Source organism: Macaca fascicularis, chromosome 8 (assembly GCF_037993035.2).
Source record: "Macaca fascicularis isolate 582-1 chromosome 8, T2T-MFA8v1.1".
In the NCBI taxonomy this organism is placed as follows: domain Eukaryota; kingdom Metazoa; phylum Chordata; class Mammalia; order Primates; family Cercopithecidae; genus Macaca; species Macaca fascicularis.
The window spans coordinates 73,746,745-73,774,491 of record NC_088382.1 but is presented as its reverse complement, the minus strand read 5'-3'; the positions used below and the strand labels follow the sequence as shown (position 1 = coordinate 73,774,491).

General features: G+C 36.6%; 1 long non-coding RNA gene across 1 annotated transcript in view; it reads right to left on the bottom strand.

Annotated features, from left to right (window-relative positions):
- Positions 1-3,182: 3,182 nt before the first annotated feature.
- Positions 3,183-27,747, bottom strand: part of LOC123575210 (uncharacterized) — a 133,889-nt gene continuing 109,324 nt past the window's right edge. The window contains exon 4 of the long non-coding RNA XR_010577317.2: positions 3,183-6,665. This is a non-coding gene — a long non-coding RNA (uncharacterized lncRNA). The remainder of the gene's footprint in view (positions 6,666-27,747) is intronic.

The window sequence follows — 27,747 nt, the reverse complement described above, 5'->3', positions numbered from 1 at the left end:
TTTTAGGTACAAAAAGTAAGTTTAAAATAGAAACTAAAGATTACTTTTGAATTTAGAAATAATATATTTTAAATAAGTCAACTTCTATGGTGGGCAAACATTTTAAGTGTCAAGTTTTCAGCTGTTACACTATTTTACTCCATGCCATCAAATGACTCAAACAGAAAAAACAATGAGCTACAAGTCCTGTGCTTCAGAAATGGAACAATAGGGACAAACTGATGAATCCCTGTATCACCACACATCCATGGATATTAAAAGACAGTTTCCTTCATCTAAGTTCATGTTAAGCTCAGTAAATAGAAATTGTAATTTGAGTGAATTCCACCAAACATTTATCTAAATGTCCAAATGGTTGATTTTTACTATCAATTAGATAATACTAAATATTTGAGGACAATGAAGAGGCCCAGAATATGCTACTGTGGCATAAAAAATATTTTTTAATAGAAGACATTTGAGTTCCTGAAATCGTTTTTCTGCTTATAAGCAGTGTCCCAAAAGAACTCAATCATCATAAGCCCTCTCCCTGAGAGCAATTCGACTCTCTTCACCAAAGAGGAGAGGTCTCCACACCACACCTAAACAGACATTGTCAAGAAAGGATCATATCTCCCATCTACTCCCCTAAGGGCTCATTCATATTATCTAAAAGTCATTTGTTTTTTGATAAATGTCCTTCACTCCCAACCCTTTCCCTATTAAAATGGTATATAAACCCCAATTTCTAATCACCTCTCTGAGCCACATATTTTTTTCTGTGAACTCTTGTATGTACCTGTGTGAATAAAAATCCATCTCTTCTCTTGCTAGTCTGCCTTTTGTCAGTTTAATTTACAAGCCTCCAAGTATTGAACCAAGAGGGTAGAATAAGTAACAGTAGCATCTATTTCACTTTATGGAAAACCTTCATGACATTATACTAATAAACAACTTCCTAAATATTTCTCCCTGTTACTTTCTGTTGCCCTTGGGTCACAGTTGCCTCGCCTAAGGCTAACAGATGATTCTACTGGGCTTCCACATTTAAAAGTTGATGGCCCATCTGTTTTCCTGTCCTCTGGAACTATTTGTCTGATTAAACTCATTGTTAAACAAAACAACTCAGTATGGCACTTCAGAATGGCAGTTGTGTCATATTGCAATTTACACCTTTAGAAAAGGGTTTAGAAGAACAATATTGTTTTGACACATTCCTTTCACTTTGGAGCCTTCATTCTGATTTATGACTCTGCTCCTTTGTTTTAATCTTGACAATCTGGAGGAGTTTTAAACTGAAAATAAATTTACTGTTCATTTTGTTGTTATAAAACATATAATTTCAAGAGTTGGAGAGGCCTTGAGACATTGCCATTTTATAGTATCTGAGGGACAGAGTTGTCAGGGCCTTGTCCAAAAGTACATAGCCAGACGGTGGCAAAGCCAAGCCTAGAGCTAAGATCCCCAGCCCTCGGGCCTAAAATCTTCCTATCCATGACTCCATACAGAAGACCTTATCCTAGTGGGAGCTAACGTTTTAAGAAACAAATTGCAAGGCTCACAGAATCTGCTACTTTACATTTATAAATTCTTATTTGATCAAAGCATTTTATTATTGGCATGTAGATGTCTCACAAAAGAATGCAACACTTTATGGTTTTCTCAACAGACTAATGCTAGTAAAATATTTAAAATTACGAAAAAATTAATTCTATAGATTGGGTCTTTAATTGTTCCATGCTGAATTACAAGAATATTTGAATGGCATATGTGGAAAGACTTTCCACCACTTTTGTTCCAGCAAAATATGTTAATGTTTTTCTCCACAAGAAAGTCGTGGAAAGTTCTTCCTCCGTATGTCATTTAAACAGAGCAAATCTTAGGTACCTTCTGGCCCAAGGGCAGGATGCTGGAATGGTTGATTTCTGGAAGAGCTAAACACCTTTTATTTATCAACTGTGCTTGTCTCAGTATAAATCTTGTATTGGTAACTATTTCTTGGCTCATGGATGATGAATTTCAGCTCACTTCGATTTAGTCTGATAAGCAGCTACTCTATAAACAGAGCAGTGTTCAGTGCCAAACAAACAGGCTCTTCATTAACTTCAATTGTCTGCAGTTCTTTAATGTATCTATGCTTTTTCAGTTCTGCACCATTGTTCCCTAAACTCGTTCTACCAGGGAGCCTTCCTGCAGGCAGCTGTATGCATACATTGTACCCAGTTTTCAAGGTAGATCTTGGAAGTAACTATTTTCATTGTTTAGCCTAATCTTGTCTCGTCCTGAAGTAAACTCATCTTTGTCTAAATGTGCATTTTTATTGTGCTTCCATCATAACATATTACATATTCTTCTGTACTAAAAATTATTTGTGTACATAATCTCCACAACTTGATCTGAAGGGCCTTGAGGACTATATATATATATATATCTTTTGGTTTTGGTTTCCTACAATACCTAATACAATACATGCTGGTTACATAAAAAAAAAAGTTTATAATTAGTCGAATGGCTGAGTTCAGAAAATTCTAATGTTTTCCACTGAAAATATCCTCCCAGATATTATTTGTTCTCTGTGTAGATATTGACATGAGATGTTCTTCTTGGTCACTTTGCAAACCAGGGAACTCCAGCCAGTGATGCCTCACCTTGGCCTCCCTTGGCAATGCTGCCTACTGCATGAAATGGCCCACCTACTCGGCCTACCCAGGCCAAGTCTGGCTTTCACACCAATTCCTGAGTTCTTGTCCCATGCCCAAGAAGAATGAGGATGTGCTGACAATTGAAGAACGAATAAGGCAGGGAGTTTTATTGAGTGATAAAATAGCTTTCAGCAGAGAGGGGACATGGGGGTGGTCCCCCTACCCAAAGGCAGAAAAGTCCCTCTAATATGGCTGAGGCTGGGGCTTTTATGGGGTCAGAATCAGGGAGGGGCAGGCCATAGGTAGTATTGGAAAAGGCAATGATTGGTTAAAAGGCATTATTCAGAAAGAATCAATCAGGAAAAGGAGGGGAAACAGGAACAGAAGTTCTTATTCTGGGTCACAGGTTTCACTGGGACCAGCAGTCCGGTATTTCAGCCTTCAGGCTGTTTTTGGTTGGAATGTGGGGTTTCACCAGGTACCCGTCCCTATCTGCCTAGGCATTTGGCTGACTCCTATCACAATCAATATCTGTAGAGATAGATAAAACTCCTTGCCATTTTAAATATTTATTTATGCCACAATATCTTCATATTACACTAAATCAGTACATATTACACTATTAAAGTATAAAAATAATCAAACATCAGAAGAAAACAATTTATTCAGGAATAAATCCATTGATCTCCTATGAGTAAGAAATACATATATGTTTTTGAACATTCCAGGAAAAATGAAGTCCCTAGTTAAAAGATACTATTCTATGAGTGCCTTCAGCTTCAGCAGATGCCGCCTCTTAAAAGTGGAAATATTTGGTTCACCAATAGTCCCTGAATTGATCGCAGTTGTCAAGTATCACCTTTATACAGCGGGGTTACAGCCATTGTAAAATGATCCAGGGAGTAAATTGAAACTCAGAAATTACTTTCCAGAAAAAAGTCACAAAACTCTTTTGCAGCATTACAACATCTTTTTTTTTTCTTCCTATATTTAGCCTTTAATGTTAAATCTCACCTTAATAGTTCAAAGTTACCTTCCATAAATTCATTCGTATCTGCCAACTGTATTTATTTATAAACACTTTAACTTTATAATGAACACTGAAAAAAATTCTTTTATTTTTCTCATTTAAAAAAGAACAGTGGGAAATGTAGTTTCAATTCTCAAATTTAGACATATTCATAAAACAAAATACTCAATAATTTTAATTGGCTTTGGGATTTGCAATGTATTTAACCTGCCACCTTTATGAGCTCTGGTGATGTTCCCAATCTATTAAGTGCTTATTTTGAATAAGGCTACTCATTTCATAAATGTTACTCATGAACCAAAATAATACTGATTCTTTTACCTTGAAAATGCTTACCTTTTGCAAGTTGTGCTGAGAACTGCAAGCTTTCAGTTTTGAGATTATCAAAGCTTTTAACATCTTTACTACCTTGGTTTTACTAGCAGATAGGGTATGTTGGTTTCTCAGATATATTTAGATGTCCTGCAGTAGCTTGAGTCCTGTTCTACTCTCTGGCTTAACTTAAATCAAAGTTACATTGAAGTCTTTCCTTCTTCTCAAAGGAAAGTCTCTTTATCTGTCTTATTCTCTGTGTGTTTGCTGGGCCTGGCAGAAACCCAAATATATTTGAAAAAGGAATGATGGAATCCCTTCTAGAGGCATGTATTCAGCAGGATGCCACCAGACTGTGATGACATTTTTTAAAAAAGTTATAAAGGAGAACATGATTCACCTTCTCACTATATAGCTCTCATCCTCTGTGAAATTTTTTTTTTTCGGTATCCCTTGAAGGTTACTAAAATCTGAATAGTATATATTTGCCCCTAGAATTGAACAGATGAAGAGACATCCTGTGGATAACCCACCTATGGGGTAGCACAGAGAAAACTTTACAACTTATTGAATCTAAAATTGCTTTTTGTACAGCCTGATATACAGATATATTCTAGTCTCTATCATTACTGCTTGGTACAGGCACATTACATGGAAGTTAAATAATAATAATAATAATAATAATGATAATAAGTCATTTGTTGAATTCCTCTTATATGTTCCACTCGCTGTTAATAAATCAAATATTCTGCACAATAATTCTATAAGTTAGATACTATTATTCGCCACATTTAACAGATGAGGAAACTGTAACATAAGTTAAATTGTGGAGAAAAAAATTTTAAAAATCAAATATATATATATATACACACATATATATTTATATATGCAGAAACTATATAAATGTATATACAGAAATTATATACATTTATATTAAAATTGTGATAAGTACTACCAAGGACAGTATAGAATACAGTGAAAAGGTATAGCAGGAATCTGAAGATTAAAATATTCTTCAAGGAATGCCAATTAAGAGTTAATTATGAAAACAATGGCTATGAAAAGGCAAAGGCAAATATGATACTGTCTCTATATTCAAGGATCATATAGGTTAGTCGGGGAGATTAAAAAGTACATAATTAACGTATACGACTTAAGTATCCTTTTAGAGTAGTCAGACAGCCAGACATGAGCAGGAAAGGTGAGCCCCCTGAGAAAAGGGAGTTCTGGAAAATATCATACTCCAGGGACCACCCAAAACATGCATGCTGGATATTAGCAGAGAGGAAGGAAAATACCTATGCAAGAAGGAATTCCCACTAGGATGGCCAGTAATCATTCACTCTGCAGCTAACCTGTCATAGTATAGCTAGATGCATGCTGGTAAGGAGAAGAGGGCAAAGAAGAAGTTCCTAAGAGATACCAGGCGTAATTCCTATCCAACACCAGGGCCACACATGCACACCAACTAATAGTAAGGGAGGGTCCTACAAGCCTGGAGTGGGAACTAGGTGGGGAACAAGAGAGGACTTAAGGCAGAATTGGGAAAACTAGACAGAGAAAAAAGGCAGAGGCTTGAGACAGAGGCATGAACTTCAAGAAAGTCCAACACCATAAAAACTCAACGCAGAACCCTCAGGGTACAGCTGGCTCACTCCCTTCAGCAGTATGCCAGGCTTTATCTTTTGGGAGTGTACTGCCTCTCTAGATAAACCCTATGCTCTGTATTATCCTTCCACAAATTCTCTTTTTTGCCTAAATCTGTTACTTATCAGAATTCTTACTCCAAGTAAGACTAAGAACCAAGGATTCTTGCACTTATCGGTGACAATTCTAGGAGAAGCATATATATGGAGAGAAAAGGAAACAGTTATTTACTTAACGCCTCTGGGCTTCAGTTATCTTACTGTCAAAATAAATGATCTTAGGATGATCATTGAGATTCCTTCCATTTGTAACAGTTTTTTCTATAATCTCTTGTGATTATTCCAACCCTCCTACAAAGTAGATAGGGTATGAAAATTCCTGTTTTTCGTAGGAATGCTGAGGTATAATGAACACCAATGACTTGCCGCAGACACACAGCAAAGTTCATGGTGGAATTATGTCAAAAACAGAAACTGTATGCCTTCTCATTATTTTCTCTTTCTAAATATTAAGAAAAAATTGTCTATTTTAATCAACAATTGATTATTTGAAAATTAGATGAGTCAATGTTGGCTTGTGCACATTAATAACATTCTTACAATAAAAGTCAGATTGTTAAAATAATCTGATAAAACAAGATTTATTTTATTCAGACACCTCAAAATACTTACCAGCATTAGGAATTAGGCATATTTTCAGTTTTAGATACATTTATTTTCCCAGGATCAGAAATTTGCAGAAAGCATACTTGCAAGTGGGGAGTAAAGTAATCCTCTTAAAATAGTGACAAAACCCATAGGTTGGTAGATTGTGCCCCCTTTGTGACAAACCCAGACGTTTTCTTTTCTTCTGGAGGTCTAGCGAGTGCATGAGCTGTAGTTACTACCCATGTGCAGCTCTTGTTCCAAGCAGGGGTGTTCAGGGAAGAGTACACAGTCATGGGATCTTAGCTTCTGTTTCTGGTTGGACCAGTAAAACCCCTTCTTCATCTCTCTTTTCTGCTTATCACTAGAGACAGAAACTAAAAACCACGGCTTCAGGTTGCTTTTAAAAGCCTAAAACGAAACAAAACAAAATAAAACAACAACAAAATAGGGCAAGTTGGACAAGCTTAAATGGCATCCCCTCTCCTTCATTGTATGTTTGATGATGTTTCCCACAGCAACCCAAAACATCTGTGGATTACCTGAAAAAGAAAACTTAATCATACTCTTGTCAAAAACAAACAAACAAAGCAAGGAAAGATGATGTCACCAACTAGAATGAAAGAGAAGCCAAAGCATTTGATAACAAGTATTCAGAAGTATTCACAAAACCAAGTTGACTTTACATGCGATCCATTTAATAGAGCTCCTCAAACAAAAATGAATCAATTTTTAAAATTACTGTATAATGTCGCATTCTTCAAGAATGCTTCCTAGTGTAAAATCCTTGGTAAAACACTGGAATAGTCTATTAAAAAAAAAAAAAAAAAAAAAAAAAAAAACAACTTTAGAAGTTAACAGGTTTTTATTCACTACGTACCACAGTAATATGTACCATTGAATTAGTTAAGCACAAGACTACATGAAACTTGCAGGAATAGAACTTCAAACACTACCAAGTAGCTGAAAATATGTTAACAAAGTAAAGATATTATAAGCAGGAAATATGAACAATAATTAAAAAGCTAAAGCCTGCAAATATCATAAAATATTTCCCATTGAAGATTGTATCTTTTTAAATAGAAAACATAATCGTTGCTACTACATAATGTTTTATTTGATAAAATGGGTTTGCTAAAATATTATGTTGCTTCTTTATATCTGCAATTGCTTGTTTGGAAGGTCTTTTAAAAACTCAGCAATTTATTTTTAAAGCATGTAAAGTTTATTTGTATGTTATGCTTTGCCAAACATACACTTTTAGCTATTTATTTTCTTCTTTATTTCCATGAAAATTACAAGTTTTAATTTATGGAGAATAATAATCTAAATATTAAAACTTTAGGATTACAAAAAGCTTTAAATTCACATAGAACCTTCATCATCTAAGTATCTTGTAAAAAATAACTACATCATAAGCATTTTCACCTTGAGAGTCACTTTTTTCTACTTTACATAAATAGTGTGTGGTGGAAAACATATGATTATAATCTATTCTAGTCAAAGAGAAACAGACCAATTTCAAATTAGTTCCAGAAAATGGTGACTATGTTTGTGTGTATGTGTGTTGGAGTGACAGGGGTGAGAGACGGGAAGAGGCTATCAAAGACTCAAAGTTTGCACAGTCACCACGAATGGCAAATGCAGCACAAGTGGGTCTCGTGCACATAGGAAAGGTGTCAGAAACCCAGGCCATACTCTCTTTTACTTAATGGCTATGTGAGCCCTTGGTTTTGCTTTTATGCATATGTTATTCATGATTTTTTTTCTGTCTTTCTCTATTCTCCAATCTTGCCACCAAACACCTTCCTCTACTTCTTCATTAGTTTATGCATGGTCCCAAATCATCCACTCCATTTTCCAAGACCAGCTGGCCTTCTGTATCTAGAATACACCACCAACTGACTTGAAGTAAAATTTTGTTTCAATTTCGAAATCCCAGGGAAGGCATTCAAGTGCCTTTGTTTCTTTGCTTAAGCTAAGTCTTAGATTTCAATGACATGCCTACCTCTGGTACAATTAGACATGCTAAAGAAATCATTTCACAGGGCTCTGGCAGGAATAGCTATGACTGTACTCTTCGACCCAACTCCTATAAATAAAGCCATTAAAAATGAAACGTGGGTCCCATGTATGGGCTTTAGGAAAACACTGTTTATTTAACAAGTTGTAAGAAATCTGTGAACCCTCTTGGAGAAAGCTCATAGCACTCATCAGGTTCTCTAAGTGTCCTATTTCTCTACCTCCCCACCCCCTCCACTGACAAATTAAGAATCATTTCTTCAAAGAAATCTTCAGGTTTATTCCCACAGTTTTTTCCCCCAATTGCACTTTAAGTTATTGGTATCAATCATCAAGGATCACAGAGCAAATTACCAAAATAGATAATTATCAAGGAACACACAGAAAATGTAGAGTTATTTTTGTTGTTTTGTTTCTATTTTCTTTTTATCTATTAATTTTCTGAATAACTGTTTGATGTATCCACTTCTACACTAACAATATTGTTGGTAGTAATTATATGAAATGAAAATCCACCCAAAGGACTTCGGTAAACAAATCAATGAATATTTATTGAATATCTATAATATACTTAGAACTGTGCTAGCAGCTATAGGGTACAACAGAAAAAAAAAGTTCCAGTGAATGCTCCTGGAAATCTTATCATCTAATTAGAGAGACAGAGCATCCATACATGAAACTGCTGCTGAGCCAGACAACATTATGAAAATGTTAAGCTATTTGTACAGAAGGGATTGTACAAGGTTCAGAGCTTGAAGGTCCCCTCAAGTTCCTCCTCATTTTACGTATCAGGGACCTGAGGCCCAGAGATATTAAGAGGTTTATGTTAGTAACTGACAAACACAAAAGTTTAAGCAAGGGCTCTTTCTATTATACCAGATAGGTATTAATCATTACACAAGGAGTTAAAGAATCAAGGTATTAATATGGGCAGAAAATGAAGAAATAAAGGAACTAGATCTTTAGAAATAGACACCCCATACAGATGAGCAAAGAGGTGGGAAAAGGAAGTCCAAGGGCAATCATTTTTAGCAATGGCTAGAAATAAGAGTGAGTATGGGATGCAGTGATGAGATACATTGCAGAAGTAAGAAGAGAGGGAAGACTCAGCACCAAAGCCTGCTCAAATGGACGTGAGATTCATGTTGGTTAAGAGGCAGGGTATAAAATAATTTATGAATCAAATATCTGCTTAGAGATTTATGGCCAAGGGCTGTCCATTATCATCATGCATGTTTTTTTGTTTAGCTCTGGTTTTAATCTGCTTGTCTGTGCTTGCACATGTGTACAGGCACTGACATGGATGTAGTGATATTGTTCAATGTTGTGAAGGGAAAGATGTGTAACTTCCCCCTATTTCAACACGTCCATGTGTGAATTTTGTACAATTAATTCAAATGATGCCACCTCATGTTAAATTACTAAGTCCCTTTACTCCATTCAGTTGTATTGTTTTCCAATTTTATTTCATGCTAACACTGAAATTTTCTATCACACATTTGGATTTAATTCACTTCTTTGTTTTTAAATACTAAATTAATATTTCATAAAAGAATAGCTAATTCAAAATCATTAAAGTTTTTTTAAGATGTCCTTCTTTTGGAACCAAAGCTATACATAAAATGTTTTCAACAAAGATTGTGGCAGTCCCCTTGCCTAGGGGTAAATATTACAATAAAACCAACCAAAAATATTGTAGTTATAAAATCTCCCTTAAAAATACCTATTTCAAATGTCATAGAAAAAAAGAAAATAAATTTTAATTTTTTTAAATAGGCATTTTTAATTATGTTTATGTTCTTGTGTGGATACTGCTCTTTTTTTTCTTTCTCAAAAACTATTGGCCCAGGGAAAATAAATATGATGGAGAATATATTGGGTGTTTAAAATAAGGCTTACCTTGGACCACTCTCCAATTCCACTGAAATTAGAGACTGTAAATAATAAACTTACCGTCTGTATTTTACTGACTACTTTGTGGAAAAGGAAGAAATAGAGTTACAATATGTAAAATCTTTGATTATCCCTTTACATGTACACTTTCTACTATCTCAGAGGTAATTGCTGAAATACAATTATTTTTCATCATCTATGCTGAAAAATTTAAACAGAAGGGGCAAGAGGGTTGCTCCCATCACCACCCAAATCCCTCCCAGCACAAATTACTGCCTGATTCTAATTACGGTTTTAACCACTGGCTGCTGATTCTTTCATGGGTGGTGAGGTAATCCAATCAGGTGGATTGGGAGCTCACGTTAAACACACCACACACAGAAATTAAAGTATGACTGATGGGTTTAAAAGCTGTTAATCAATATGTAGGGAGAGCTAATTCAATTCTCTTATGATTTCCCCCCCCCCCTTCTAAATCACTGCCCAGAGCTTATTGGAAGTTCTCACTCTTGATTGTAAGGAAATATAGGCGTGAGACTCACGTTTACCTCTTTTCTAACTTTTCAGACTGCTAGTCAGCTGAATTACGCCTACCTAACTTTTTTTTTTTAATCAGAGGCTTTGAGGTAATAGTATATTCACTAGGCATATTCACAGGTCAAGGCATTCCAGGTTTCATTAATGTGCACGTCTACATGACAGTTAATCTGCATCCATAATATATTCACTGGAAGATACAGTGGGTTTATTTCTTCAAGTATCTTTTTAACTGATACATTTGGAAGCATGCAAATAGCCAATTATCTTTACCTGAAGACCATTAAAAGTCTACCTGCATCAGGGACAGGCAGCAGTGGCTAAACCACAAGTATAAACTGGTAGCTTACCCAGAGTATAAGTGGGAAGGCTGCGATGAGGCACATGGTAATTAAAAACATTCTCGAAGTCTCCCTTTGAGAAATGTTCTTGGTTTTGGATAGTGCTGTATATGGGCTTTCAGCCACACATTCTCTTGTGGTGTGTGTGAGCAAGCCATAATTTGGAGACATCTTAAAAGAATTCCAGCAGAAACAAATGTGCTTTTATTTTTTGATCAGCACACTCTCATTTTTCTTAGAACCCAAAATTAATGAAGGTTGGGGGAGTGCCACTGGCTTTGTGATATATATCATGTAAGAATATTTTTGGTTTAGAAAGCTATTTACTTTGCAATGGATTGCTGATGTTTTTAGAGATTTGGAGTGAGAAGGAAAGCCTGGAATGAATGAAAAATTAGCATTTTGAGCAATGTTTTCTCCTTTTAAGATAGGTTTAGAAACAACAGTTTCAACCAAATAGGTTTTGGTTTTAGTAAAGAATCTGTTACATTACAGCAATGTCTGATATAAGAAAACTCCTGAGATTCCTCATTATCTCTTCCAAAAAATGAACATTTTTACAGATTGACTTATACAGAGCAAATACAAGTTTGCTCTAATTAGTGATTAGTAATTTGCAATCAAAATGTATGGTGTCATAGGGTGTTTTTAATGCAATCATTAGCTTACGCTGTTAAGACAAATTTTCAGTCTCCTGGTTTAGTCTCTATCTCTTAATTATTTCCACATTCTTGGACTGAAGCATAAACTTTTGTCATTGCGTGTATGCTTAGACTCCTCCTTGTTCCACTTTCCTGCCCTGCATGAACCTCCAGGTCCTACTCCTAACCTCATCCTTGACCTTGAATATTTCATGTGTTGATCTGTTTGGCCCTAACCTTCAATTGTGACCTCGACTCCTCCATTCAATATTATAAAAATCACTTAACTTTGCATTTGTGATTGAGTGCTATACCCACATTTTACCATAGACCCAACTAGTCTGTGGTTCTCACAACCTGGCATGGGCAAACTTGAAGAATTATTTTACTCCTTTCAAAATAATCAGAGAGTTTATGGTTGTTGTATCTATGTTCTTATGAGATATTGAGAAATTATTGCTCATAGCTGTTATGTAAGAGAAGATACATGGCAGATTTCAAAATGGATAGCCAATGATGATGGTAAAAGAAGCATCGTCTTAAGACCTAGGTTTGGCATTAACTGCTACCAAGGGCCTCAAATCCTTTCTTATAAAATGAGGGTTTTCCAAGTTTATAATGGTTACTATTGTCCAATGCTTACTGTGAGCCATGTTTTTCTCATTTTGTATTCAAGACAATTGTGCAAGGTATATGTCATTTTACAGATAAGGAAACTGGAACTTAGCAAGTAGCAGAGCCTAGATCCAAACCCAGGCATCATGTGCATTCTTAGGCAATATACTAGACTCCTTCTTAATTACTTTCTATAAGAAGGGATTCTATGATAATCCACTTTCCAGTATATATTCTAGCAGAAAAAAAAGAAAGTATTTAAGAAAAAGGAAGAAAAGAAGGCAAGAACTATCTGCATATGTGTTTTTCCTGTCCTCATATTCTAGGGCAGGTGCTTTTAGAAAGCAAGAACCACATTATATGTATAACTCTAATTTCTCCAAGGTGTCTAATGATCAGGCCTTGCACATTGTTGACACTATGACAGATCATGGTTGGCTGAGTGAGTATTAGGTTGAACAAATAATATCTAAGTTTAATTGAGGATGGGAGAATATTGTAGACACCCACTAAACTATTAAATGGGTCTTTGATTACTTGTAGAATAAAACCCTGGGAGGAAAGAAAAACTTTATACAAATACATAAATGTAAGGATATTTAAGAGTAGCCATCAATTAGGATGTTCTGATGGTAAATAAGAGGAATTCCGACTCAAATAAAATAAAACAAAGTAGAAATTTGTTTTTATTTTGTTTTGTTTTTTGGCTCATGTACACAAAAGTCCAGAAATCAGGCTGACTTTAAGAATGGATTGATCAAAAAACTTCAAGGTCTAAGTTTCTTCCCATCTCTCCACTGTGTTTATTGCATGGGCTTCTTTCTATCTGGTTCTCTTCATCTCATTAGGGTGCATGCCTCTTTATTCATTTTCAGCAAGGACATGACTTTGTTTTAGGGCACCCAACAAAGTGCTGAGGTTCTCTCACATGCATGCGCCTGAAACCTTATGCCCACTACTAGAGAAATCACTTCCTCCAGAATACTCTGTTTGGTTTAGCATAGATCACATGCTCCACCTAAAGCAGGAATAGAGACACCTTTTCTGGAATCACACTGATTACCAAAAAGTAAAAAAATAAAAAGGAGAAGGGGTGGTTGTTGGGATTGTTAAATGGGGATGCAAACTGGTACTGAGAATGCAGCCAGAAAATATCAATTAAAGAATCTTCCTAACCAGTTTAAGGCCAAGTGTCATGTTCAGGAATTTGGGTCATTTTTATTAACCAAATTCCCCAGGGGTGACATTTCACCTTGTCTGATTTACTTCAAAGATGAGTCTTGGGCTCCTTCCGATGCTCAAGCAGTGTTCTAGTAGTGCTCTTACCAGATGGGTAGTGGAGCAGGCCAGTGCCATGGACCAGACACAGCTGGGTAGACAGGTAACCAGCCGATTGGGAGCTCTCCATTCAGAGATCATTTTCAGAACTTGGGGGATCCTTCCCCCTTTCTTACAGCTGTATTCAGTCTGAGTCAGTTACAAAGTGTTTCTTTTATAAAGGGAGTTAAATGCTTTTGTAAAGGTACATTTTGTTTAAGGTTTATGAAAGTTGTTGCAACTGTGCTGAGGTGGCTTTGTCTCCTGGAACTCCCTGGACCAGAGTTGGAAATCCCCGGGCCAGGTTGCTTCGTAAGGTGACACAGTATCACCTGGGTGAGACGGGAGTAGGCCTAATGACTATCACTAATCTTGTAACTGCAATATGTCTCTTAAAGCAGACTATACTGAAGGGTTTTTTGTGATGATTGTTCAGGACACCGAAAGACCTTGCACAGGTGTCATTGTTGTTATCATGGTAAATTGATACTTGGCTTATACAAAAATGTGCTGGTTGGTTGTAAGCTTTCTCACATACCTGGAACCACTTCATTTACTAGCCCCACATTTTTCTGTGTGAAATACTCCAGGATTTGTAATTCCTTCAAAACACAAAATATAAACATTGTGATTTAATTATTCCCAAGCATTAACTTTATTCTTTAAACATCTTTTCATAGCATACACAGTTTCAAATTTAAATAACCTAAAGAGGAAGAAAAATTATAATTTATTCTGAGAAAGATATTTTCCATAGGTCTTTATGTTTATTTACATATTTCATATATATTTCTATATATCACATATATATTTCACATATATGTTTCTCATATATATACATATATAAAGATACAAAAACTAGCTTAAATGTCTCTAGGCACATTTCTAAACAATGTTTTGTATATTTCTTGTGTACTCAACTTTTGATGGTCCATTTTCTTTTGAGCCTTCTTGCTTAAAACAAATACACCTTTTTAATGATCTTAACCCACTCACAATATTTTCAAAGAACATATATGAAATAAGATTTCAAATATTTCCAGCTACTATTCATATAGTCAGTACTTTTTAGAAAAAAAAAATGATATCCTTTTTTTAGAAGATGTATAATCTTGAAGGTCCTGACCTTTAAGGCTGGATCTCATGAAGTCCATGAGCAACCAAAAATTGCTGCAAATATTTTTTTCTATGTGTTTTGTATTATTCTGCTAGAGCTTCCATAACAAAATTCCATATACTGGGGGACGTAAACAACAGAAATTTATTTTTCTCACAGTTCTGGAGGCTGGAAGTCTAAGATCAAATTCCTGTAGGGTTGGTGTCTCCTGAGGCTACTCATCTTGGTTTGCAGATGGCCACCTTCTCACTGTGTTCACACATGGACTTTTCTCTGTGTATACCCCTAGTATCTATTCTTCTTCTTCTAAGGACCCCTGCCCTATTGGATTGGGAACCCACCTTTAAGACCTCATTTATCCTTAATTAACTCTTTAAAAGCCCTATTTCCAAATGCAGTAACATTGGGCTGAGGGCTTCAACATATACATTTTTGGTGGAACACTGTTTAGTCCATGATATTGTTAGGCTTTGTGTCCCCACCCAAATCTCATCTTGAATTATAATCCTCATGTGTCAAGGGAGAGACCAGGTGGAGGTAAATGATGAGGTTCTCATGATAGTGGGTGAGTTCTCACACGAGTTGATGGTTTTATAAGGGACTCTGAAACTGGCTTTGTGAAATTATAACTGAGGAAATTATGACAGTGAAGGTAATCAGACCTAATTGACTCTATCTTGCTTCTAACTTTTAAGCTGTCCATGTTCATTCCTGGGCATACGTCAAACTAGCTTTAGGAAAGAATCCAGTTTATGGATTGACTCTGAAACAAAATTGATAACACCTCTTTTGCAAAAAGACACCCTTTTTGCCTGGGGACCAGTCTGCCTTTGCAGGACTAACAAACTAGCTACGAGATTAGAAATTACAGTTTAGGTGTCATGCAGCCTCTGGCTCCAAGAGTCTGAACCTTCCCAAATTGCACCTGGAGATAACATCACTACTGTAAAACTGAGGATCAGTGCTTAAGATATTTTGCAGACCTTTCACTTGATGAATCAGCTGACACAACCCAGACTGGTAATCTGGCTCAACCAGTTTTGCCATCCCATCCAGGAACAGAAGATAGCAAGAAACATTCACTTCAACCCTGTATGATTCCATCTCCAACTAGACCAATCAGCACTCCACACCTTCCAAGCCCCCACCCTACAAATTAGCTTTAAAAACTCTGATCCCCAAGTGCTCAGGGAGACTGATTTTAGTAATAATAAAACTCTGGTCTCCTGCAAAGGTGGTTCTGCGTGAATTACTCTTTCCCCATTGCAATTCCTTTGTCTTGATAATTCTGCTCCATCTAGGCAGTGGGCTAGGCGAACCCATTGTGAGGTTACAGCTCTTCCCTCTTCACTCAGCACTTCTCCTTCCTGCCATCCTGTGAAGAAGCTGCCTTACTTCACTTTCGCTTTCCTCTATGATTGTAAGTTTTCTGAGACCTCCCAGCCATGCTGAACTGTCAGTAAATTAAACCTTCTTCCTTTTTAAATTACCCAGTCTCAGGCAGTTCTCTATAGCAGTGTGAAAACAGAGCAATACAGTAAATTGGTAGCACAGAGAGTGGGATGCTGCTGTAAAGATACCAAAAAATGGGAAGTGACTTTGGAACTGGGTAACAGACAGAGGTTGAACCAGTTTGGAGGGGTCACATTAAGATAGAAAGATACAGGAAAATTTGGAACTTCCTAGAGACTTGTTGAATGGTTTTGACCAAAATGCTGGTAGTGATATGGTCAATAATGTCGAGACTGAAGTGGTCTCGGATGGAGATGAGGAACTTGTTAGGAACCGGAATAAAGATGACTCTTGTTATACTTTAGCAAAGAGACTGGTGGCATTTTGTCCCTGCCCTAGAAGTCTGTGGAACTTTGAACTTGAGAGAGATGATTTAGAGTATCTGGTGGAAAAAATTTCGAAGCAGCAAAACATTCAAGACATTACTTGGGTGCTCTTAAAAGCATTCAGTTTTATGCATGCATTCACAAAGAGGTGGTTTGGAATTGGAACTTATGTTTAAAAGGGAAGCAGAGCATTAAAGTTTGGGAAATTCACAGTATGAAAATGTGACAGAAAAGAAAAACCCATTTTCTGAGGAGAAATTCAAGCTTGCTGCAGAAATTTACATTAGTAATGAGGAGCCAAATATTCATCTCCAAGACAATGAAGAAAATGTCTCCAGGGTATGTCAGAGGTTTTCACAGCAGCCTCTCCTATCATAGCCTCAGAGGCCTAGGAGAAAAAAATGATTTCCTGGGCCAGGTCTAGGGCCTTGCTGCTTTATCCAGTCTTGGGACTTGATATCCTGCATCCCAGCTGTGGCTAAGGGGCCAAAATAGTGCTCAGACAATTGCTTCAGAGGGTGCAAGCCCCAAGCCTTGGTGGCTTACATGTAGTGTTGGGCCTGTGGGTGTGCAGAAGTCAATTGAGGTTTGGGAACCTCCACTTAAATTTCAGAGGATGTACAGAAATGACTGGATGTCCAGGCAGAAGTTTGCTGCAAGGATGGAGCCCTCATGGAGAATCTCTGCTAGGGCAGTGCAGAGGGAGAAATGTGGGGTTAGATCTCCCATACAGAGTCCACACTGGGTCACAGCCTACTGGAGCTGTGAGAAGAGAACCACCATCCTCCAGACACCACAATGGTAGATCCACTGACAGCTTGCATCATGCACCTGGAAAAGTCATACACCTGGAAAAGTCAATGCCAGCCCATGAAAGCAGCTAGGGGGGTATGGGGGCTCTTCCCTACGAAGGCACAGGGGTGGAGCTGCTTAAGACCATGGGAACCCACCTCTTACATCAGTATGACCTGAATATGAGACATGAAGTCAAAGAAGATAATTTCAGAGCCTTAAGATTTGATTGCCCCACTGCATTTCAGACTTGCATGGGGCCTATACCCCTTTGTTTTGGACAATTTATTCCATTTGGAATGGGTGTATTTACTCAATGCCTGTACTCCCATTTTATCTAGGAAGTAATTAATTTGCTCTTGATTTTACTGGCTTATAGGCAGAAGAAACTTGCCTTGTCTCAGATGAGACATTGGACTTGAACTTCTGGGTTAATGTTGGAATGAATTAAGACTTTGGAAGACTGTTGGGAAGGCATGATTGGTTTTGAAATGTGAAAGGGACATGAGATTTGGGAGAGGCTAGGAGTGGAATGATATGGTTAGACTTTGTGTTCCCACCCAAATCTCATCTTGAATTATAATTCCCGTAATTTCTATAATCCCTATATGTCGAGGAAAAGATCAGGTGAAGGTAAGTGGCTCATGAGGGAGGTTTCCTCAATGGTGTTCTCAAGATAGTGAATGAGTTATTACAAGATCTGATAGTTTTATAGAGGGCTTTTTCCCCTTCACTTGGCACTCCTCCTTTCTGCCTCCCTGTGAAGAACGTGCCTTGATTTCCCTTCACCTTCTGCCATGATTGTAAGTTTCTTGAGGCATCCCCAACCATGCTGAATTGTAAGTCAATTAAAACCCTTTCCTTTATGAATTACTCAGTCTCAGGCAGTTCTTCATAGAAGCATGAAAACGGACTAATACTGTTCATAGCATATATATTTGGATTTTTCAAAATGAGATTCAATATCATCATTAGATTCTGAAAATGATCTCTGATCACCAAATAGTTTAAAAACCACAGATTGAGACCAAATCTTTCATTTTATACATAAGAAAACTGAAGTCCAGAGAGATAAAATAGTCAGTCTTTTATCATACAGCAACTTTCTAATTAGGTGAAGTGAAAACCTGTTATTTGCCTGATATCTTGTGCAGTGAATTCCCTGTGGGACTCTGCAGTTAGTATTCATAACACCTGAAAGCTCATTTAATATGAATTCACAAGGAATGGGTGTGAATGTAGTGGGGTAGCTAAGCTGAGCCTAAATCAAGATTGCCTCAGTTATAATAGTTAGGGATAATGGAAAAGGAAACTGTTAGTACCTGATACCTGGGGCAGATTTAGGAAGATTTGAAAAAGTAGACACACTTTTAATTGGGAAAATGGCTTCCATCCAGCCAGTAAAACTGTCTCAAAGTCCCTATATAAAGCAAAAAGAGCTGTCTGAAAACAGATGATAAAACAGCTGCTTGAATAAGGAATCTTGTGAGATTTAGGACACAAGCAAAACAGTTTTTGTGCCCCAGTAATTAGTGAAGTCCTAGAAGTAGGAATGAGGATTCTCTCCATTTTCTCCCTAGAATTCAATAGCATCATGTGGAGATTCTGTAAGGGGCCCTCCCAAGACAGCAGCAGGCTGGGGAGACCAGGGACCACAGAGCCAGCATGGTTGTACTTCCCAAATGACTTCCAGTCAGTGGACTTCACTGAGAGCATCAAAATGAAAGGAGGCAATTCATGTAACATATCCTGGCTATTCCCAGAAATAACTAGTGTGAATTTAATAGGAGTGTTGATGTTCTATAGTCATAAAGACATGGGCCACAAGCAAGCCAGATTTGACAATTAAGTTATATGTACTTGCTGATACGCAAACTGGGAATGGGAAGTCCAGGGATATTCTCTCCCTCTCTCTCTCACTATATATATTTATATATACACACATACATACACACACTTTTCTACTGATGGTACTTTTCAGATGTGGATGAAAATTCTAATACAATGCAAATTCCAATAAAAATGAATCCCACTTCCATTTGCATAGACTGAGAGAAATTCTGTAAACACTAACACTTTATTAATTTCTATTGAATGGTGATAATATATGACTGTTAAGTGGCTCTTCTTTAGGATTAAATCATTTTCTTCAGGTGACCTGATTTCTTCTCCTATCACAAATGATTCACAAGGAAAATTAAAGATGCTAAATAAGGTTTCTTATTTTGTCTAGTTCCCATGATAACGTGAGCTGCTGTGATGATGTTAACATAACATGTAAAGGATTCAGTCCTCCTGGTGCCTCGAGTAACCACTTCTTGAATTATTAAGTAGTGAAAATACAGTTCAATTTCCCAAACAATCTGATATGTTTGAGAAGTGGTAAATGCTAACACATCTGTATCAATGCAAGGGCCTCCTCATAATTCTATTCCCTCTATTTCTGCTCTGCCAAAATCAGAGTGGCCCTCTGGCCACCCTCTCTTCAAACTCTACCACTGACATGTGGGAGGATCAGGTATGCAAAAGAGATCGTAAAATCTGGAAAGAGATAAACAACCTCTGCCAGAAGATCAGAGATCCCTTCCATATTACCTTTTGGTTTTCCTGAAACCTCAAACCCCATGGCCCCCTGTACTTGAGTCTTCATTGCCTCTGAGCTCAGCATGGGGCTCAAGGCTTGTTTGACTCTTAAGGGTGGAATAACTCTCAAATCATCAAACATTGTCTGATTTTTCCCCTGTTGATGAATGAATAAAGGTTTTCCTTTGCCTGCTTTGTCTATGAAGATTCACCTGATTTCTCAACCCTAGACTACCATCTCATCCTTGTTGAATGCCCTCTTTTTATTTCTGACCAAACAAGTCACCCAGAAAAAAAGAAGCTGTCTATAAACAAATAGCCATTAATAATTTTAAGTTAAGCACTATAAATTTGAAACAAAAATATCTGAACACTAAATAACAACCCTAAGGAAGAGTCAACTACACCTCCTGGTTCTAGTTCTCTTTTAGTAACTAATAAGAGTTCCCCAAAAACAGCTATTATATTTTGAGTATATACAATGTACCAGCAGGGTCTGGAATTTTCCACATATAATCTCATGTAATCCTGTCTTTCATCATACTAGGTAGGTATATGTAATCTTATTTTACGGTTGGCAAAAGTTCTTCATATTTCTTTCTTCCTACAAATAATAAGGAAATCATGTGATTCAATGAATTCACATATGTCTTTTTAATTATTGTTGTACTTTCTGTTTGTTAATTCAAATAAATCCTTAATAGTGGAATTTCAGATTTGGGGGAGAAAATGGGAGATGCAAGGACTATCTCCTTAAGCTGCAACAGATACTGCTGGTATGGTCAATTGTTAAGGTGAGCCAAAATACATAGAAAAAAAACAAAGACATGTGTATGGGCCTTGTTCTTTATGTCTTATCATAGTTAGAGGGAAGATGAATCCCTGAAAGATAACTGAACTGTTGTGACTATCCTAGAATAACACAAGCTCTAGCCTATTTTGGGATATGTATTTGAAAGAGGTGGCAAAAGGAGAGTTGATGTTGTTCAACCTCTTCCACTGCCTCAGAAAGTTTGGGTTCCTCTTTTTCTTGCACTTTTTCACTGAGGGCTTTTCAGATCTTCTTTGAGTTTCTTTTTGCCCTGCCATATGGCCAAAGAATCTTTCAAAGCAAAGGGAAGGGATCACATTTTACCTTAAGCTCAGCCAGTAATGTTCTTGAGGTTGAATTACTTATAACATGCATCACGCTCAGGTGGCAACTGTCAGTCTTAGCAGTTGGGTTCTGCCAAGGATAGGGTGTCTGGGAATTCAGAGAACTCCATATGGAATTCAGAGGACTCAGTATAGACAGGCTTCCACAAAGCAAAATATCTTTCCAGCATTCCCTTCTCCTCTTAGAAAACTAAAATAAATTATTTAACTAGTTGGAATTACAGCAACTCATGTAATTTATACAAATCTTATATACCTTCAGCATAATAACTAATAAGTTTAAGAACAAGCATTTGTCAGACTTTACTGCAAATGTATTAAATTACATCCTTTCAGGATATTTTGGCTTCAGAGCTTGTTGTTTACCTGGCATAGTCACCTTCCAAAAGGCTTTATTATTTATTTTAATGGAAAGAAATGATGGTGATAATGCACGCTTAGAACTCAAGGGAAGGAAATCAGACCAACATTCTGAGAGTATTGCAGATGGAAAAGGAGTTAAACTGCTATCTCCAGGAAGAAAGCTCACAGCATTAGCTTACTCCAGAAATGACTACTAAATTTTTCCCTTCATAGAAAGCCCTAGGGAGCAAAATTTATCTAGATTTTCTTATTATTATCTTCCAGATCTCTTTAGATAACACAGTTTCCAATCAATGAGTCCTGAGACCTAAATCCCCATAGATAGATTTGGTAAAATGAGTGAGGAGGGTTGGTGCTCAACGCCTGCACTGTGAAGCTACTTTCTACCCAGAATATGGCTTCCATCTACAGACATTGTAGACTGACAATCAGTTTTGTCTCTAACTGCTCTAACCAATGATGAAAAACCATATCAAATCATGATTACAAAACAAAACTAGTCTTTGAGATTTTGGTTTATGGATGTCTTAACATGAATTCCCCTTGAAATGACCATCGCTTTCCATTTGAGCTGAAATGATTTCCAACCAATCTGAAAACCTACAACATAAAACACCCTCATTGCATATTTCCTTTCTGGAGTTTAGTTTTCTGATTTTGGTAAAGGTTTGAGAGGCTAAGACGAATGAGGTCAGATTGGTTGAAACAGTCGTTTCAACCAATAACACTGTCAGCTTTTTGGAAATCAAGACACAGTACTTAACTGGCTCATGACTTTTAACTTGCGTAAGAAATTCTATCACATAAGACTGAATCCTTGGAGTTGGGTTGTGCCATGTTATAAAATGGGAACAATTATGGGAGATACACATGTCCAGATGACTAGCAATGACAATGATGAATTTGTAATTGGGCAGAAAAACAGCCACTGAATGGCTTTAAGCCAAATGTAATAAATATCATTATGGACGTGCCAATGCTACATACAGAAAGAAAAGTTATGGCTACAACCTCTAAGATTTACTACTGTGAAACTTTGCCCTCATCACAATAAACTTTAGAGAACAGTAGCTGCTAATCCAGTAACCAAAGTTTCAAAGATGTAATGCTTGAAGCTATTCTGGCAGTGACTTTTATTCAAGTATTAAGTACAGTCTTTGCTGCAGAGATACTCAATATTTATTGAATGAATAAATAAATATCTCCTTTATTATCCTTTAATAAGTTGGGAAATGTAATGCTTCAGAGGGTTGCTTAGAAAAGTTTCCTGAAAGTAGCCTTCACTCTGTATGAAATTTAAATGAATAAAGGCAAAATGTAATGAATTTTTGAAAGTTCTCTGTAGTAGAAAACTTCCAACATGGGCTAAAATCGTTTCAGGCCAGTGTAGAGGCCACGACAAGATTATCCAGCATCCCAAGATCTTATGACTCTAGTAGATCTATGAACATTTTTCAAAGTCAAATAAATCTGGATGATATTTAAAGGAGGCATTTAATAATTCTAAATACTTCATAAAATATTTGGCTTATTTTTTATTATAACTCTCATGTTGATAACTTTTAATATACAGTCTGATTTCATTTTTGCTCTCTGAAAAGTTAGTTCTTTTAAAAAATTGAAATCATAGATGTTTTCTTCCTTTATACTTAAAGACTACTAGAATAATTTATAAATAATTTAAAATTTGAAAGTAGGATGTTTATGTTTCTGAAGAGCTATATTTTTATCTGTATACACAGTTATATAATTTGAACTCTCATAAAATGTGTGACATCCATAACAATGACAAAGTTTACTGATTATCTGAACTGGAACATGAGCTTCAAGATTTCAGTAGACAGCTATGTATACATTCTGGTTAAGTCTCAAAGAATAGACTACTGATGCTCAAGGGGCCTAGTATGATGGTTAATTGTAGGTGTCAACTTGGCTGAGTTAACAGACACTGAGATAGCTGATAAAACATTATTTCTGAATGTGCCTATGAAGGTATTTTCAGAAGAGACTGGCATTTGAATCGCTGGACTGAGTAAGGAAGATTTGACCTCACCAATGTGGGCAGGCATCATCTAATCCATTGAGAGCTAGAATTGAACAAAAAGGCAGAGGAAGGGTGAAATCACTCTGTCTCCATCGTTTTTGGCACTGGGACATTCATCTCCTTCTGTCTTCAGGTGTCAGAACTCTAGGTTCTCTGGCCTTTGAACTCTGGCACTCATACCAACAGCCCACAGTTTCTCAGGCTGTTAGCTTCAGACTGAAAATACACTATCAACTCCACTGCTTCTCAGGCCTTTAGACTCAGACTGAAATATACCACCAGCTTCCCTGGTTCTTCAACTTGTTGACAGCATGTTGTATATTGCAGAACTTCTCTGCCTTCATAATTGCATGAGCCAATTCCCACTATAAATCCCCTCTTATATATCTATATCTAATTTGGTTAGGCTTTGTGTCCCCACCCAAATCTCATCTTGAATTGTAATCACCATAATCCCCATAATCCCCATGTGTCAGGGGAGAGACCAGGTAATGAATCATGGGGGCCGTTTCCCCCATGCTGTTCTCATGATAGTGAATGAGTTCTCATGAGAGCTGATGGCTTTAAAAGGGGCCTTTCCCCACTCACATGGCACTTCTTTTTCTTGCTGCCTTGTGAAGAAGGTGCCTTGCTTCCCATTCACCTTCTGCCTTGATTGTAAGTTTCTTGAGGCCTCCTCAGCCATGCTGAAATGTAAGCCAAGTAAACCTCTTTCCTTTATAAATTACAGAGTCTTGGGCAATTATTTACAGTAGTATGAAAATTGACTAATATAATATCTATATCTATCTCTCTCCAATATATCGATTTTGTTTTTCTGGAGAGCCCTGACTATATTTAATCAATTTGTGGATTGGAAGGGATGGCATTTCAGAAAAACCTTTCGTACCTCTTTCAGTTTTTCAAATAATAAATTTTGAAAATCCTTCAAGAATATAGAAGAAAACTAAGATTACCTGTAATTTTGTTAGCAAGATATAAGCATTTATATTAAAGATTACTTGTCTTGGGTGTCTTTCATTCTGTGTATAGGATAACTTGTTTTCCTATAATGTTGCCAGCACCAAGTTTTATGATTTTTAAAGCCTCATTTATCTGCTAAAGGACAAATGTCATCCAATTTTAATGTATACTTATTGGAGTACCAGTGAGGAAGAACACTTTCCATGTCCACTATTGGCAAGTTTTTTTCCTTCCCTTGTATAACAGCCTGAATAATGGCCCCATAAATATGTTCATGACCCAATCTCTGGAACTTGCAAGTGTTACTTACAGCAAAAGGGATTCTATGGATGTGAACAAATTAAAGGGTCTGAGATCTTGTTGGGACTAACATAATCACAATGGTCCTAAAAAGAGGGACATGGAAGGTGTGAGAGTTAGAGGAGGAGGTGATGTGATAATGGAAGCTGAGAGAAGAGGGATGCACTTTGAAGATGGAAAAGGGAGATAGAAACCGAGGAGACAAGTGGCCACAAGAAAGCTGAAAAAGGTAAGAAATCCCCTCAGATCCTCAGAAAGAAACCAGCCCTGTTAGCACTTCTACTTCAGCTCACTGAGACTGATTTTGGACTTTGACCTCCATTACTGTAAGAAATACATGTGCATTGTTTTAAGCCACTATGCTTGTGTTAATTTGTAACAATCTTGTGAAATTTTTTGTTATTGAGATATTTTTCTTATTGACTTGCAAAATATCTGGGTATATGAGGAAAATAACTTTTTTTGTAAACAGCTTTAGTGAAATATTTTGTTATTGAGATATTTTTCTCAGAGACTTGCAAATTATCTGGGTATATGAGGACAATAACTTTTTTTTTGTAAACAGCTTTAGTAAGGTATTATTGACATACCATAAATAGCACATACTTAAAGTGTACCATGTGACAAGTTTTGACACATGCATATATCCATGAAATCACTATAATCAAGATAGTGAAACTAACTGTCACACCCAAAATGTCTGAGTACCACTTTGTATTTCATCCTTACCCTACTTATCTGCCCACCCTCTTCAGGCAACCACTGGTGTTCCTGCCACTACAGATTAGTTTGCATTTTGAAGAGTTGTATGTAGGGAACCATACATAACATACTTTATTTTTCACATTTCCAGTGCCTTCAAATAGTTGTTTTAAAAATATTTCATCTAGAATTTAATAATTGGTATCTCTTGGAAAATAGTTGATAATTTGTTATTATTGAAAGCTGAACTTTAGAAGAATTATTACAATAACAAATCCCTGCAGGGTAGATTCTTTGGAGTGACAGTGTGTGATTTCATCCTGAAAACCATGCATAGAAATCGACAAATTTTAGATGTTAGTTAAATTTGTGTTTTAGAACTGTATCATGTTAGTAGCATTATGAATAGGCAGATTTGAAGGCCTATTATCGGTCCCGTCCTCAAGATAGATTTTCTTCTTAGCTGCATCCCTATTTATCTAAAAACTTACTGAATAACTCCTGTGAGTATCCCAACAGCACTTTGAACTTGACATGTCCAAATTTGACTCATTAGCTTTTCCTCCAAATATTCTCTATCTCAGTTGGTTTCTACGACCATTCATTCAGTCATCCATGCTACAAACTAAGAGGTCATTCTTGCCTCAATCTCCTTCTTTATTATCATATCAAATGCAGTTAGGGATAGGAGCAGCCTTATGATTGCAAGGAAAGCCTCTGAATGTGTTATAGGACTCAGAAAGGGTTATGGAAATGAATGCTTTGTGGCTGGCTCCATACTCAGCCAAGGGAAGGAGCCAAGGAAGAAGACTGGATTTATCATATGGAATGAATTGTGTGATGCAAGTTTTAAAGAAGAAGAAGAAAAAAAAAATTAAAAAACCTGGATTCCCAGGACGAGGAATGATAGCAAGTAAAAATAGAGCTTTTGGGAACATATCAGCACTGTAGTATGGCCATGGGCCTGAACAAGGGAAGTTCCCCAGGTGGAGAGGATGTGACAGCTAGACAAACGAGTATATATAGAACATCAAGATGAAAATGTATAAGGCTAGGAGCATGGGAGAAATGTGACAAAAAAAAAGGAAAGAAAAACAGTGTTGCTGTATTGGAAGGAATTTAATACGTTTTATGATAAGGCAACAATTGCCAACAGAGATTTAAATAAAGATATTAAGTGGACCGTATTTGTTGTTGTTTGGTTTTTAATTGTTTTATTAATGAAAATTATCCTATCCTGTTGACAGTTTGTATGATTGGATGTGGTGGGTGGAGAAATTAAAGTGTTAAAAATACTGTCGGAGGACTCTTGTAATAGTCCATGAGAGAGGATGTTGCTGTCTAAACAGACTCAGTGGTTATGAAGTAGAATGAAGAATCGAAGCAAATTTTAGACATGTTCTAAAGTAAAATTAAAAGGGGGATAAACTTATGTATTGGGGAAGACGGAAAGAGAAGGATAAAAATGACTTTAAGTTTTCTGGTTTACATAGTTATTTGATTTAGAGCATAGGGTTAAAGATTGTTTTAAACATATTGTAAAGCCTGGTGACGATTTTCAATTAGTAGCTGAATCTGAAGCCAAGATGAAAACATGACTTTTATGTCCTCAGCAGCTTTCATCAATAAAAAAATAAATGCTCATCTTGTGTATCAATTCAAGCAAATTGGTAGTGCCTGCCTGAAAGCCGTGCTGGGTTTGAATTTACTTCCAGGTTCAATGAAAACAATACACGTTTGGCAACTTTCATAATGGGTAGAAAGTAGGTGGTAGCAGCATGTATCTCAATTCTAAACATCATTACAGCATAAAGAGTACAAGAAGAAAAGGACTTCTAAGACAGAATTTTTTAAATTAAATTTTTATTGATTAATTGTAATTGTACATATTTATGGGGTACAAAGTGATGTTATTATATAGAGAGATATGTGTATAGTGTGTGGTGATTGAATCAAGTACCATATCCAGCACCTTAAATACTTATTTATTCCATATGTCTAACTGCAACTTTGTACTTTTTAGACATCATCTCCTCATTTTCCCTCCTCCCAGCCTCTGCTAACCATCATTCTACTCTGCTTCTATGAGTTTGCTTTTTAAAAATGTTATACATATAAGTGAGATCATGCAGTATTTGTCTTTCTGTGACTGGTTTGTTTCACTTAGCAAAATTTTCTTCAGACTTATCCATGTTAACTCAAATGACAGAATTCCCTTCATTTTGAAGGCTGAATATTAATCTGTTGTGTAGACATAGCACATTTTCTTT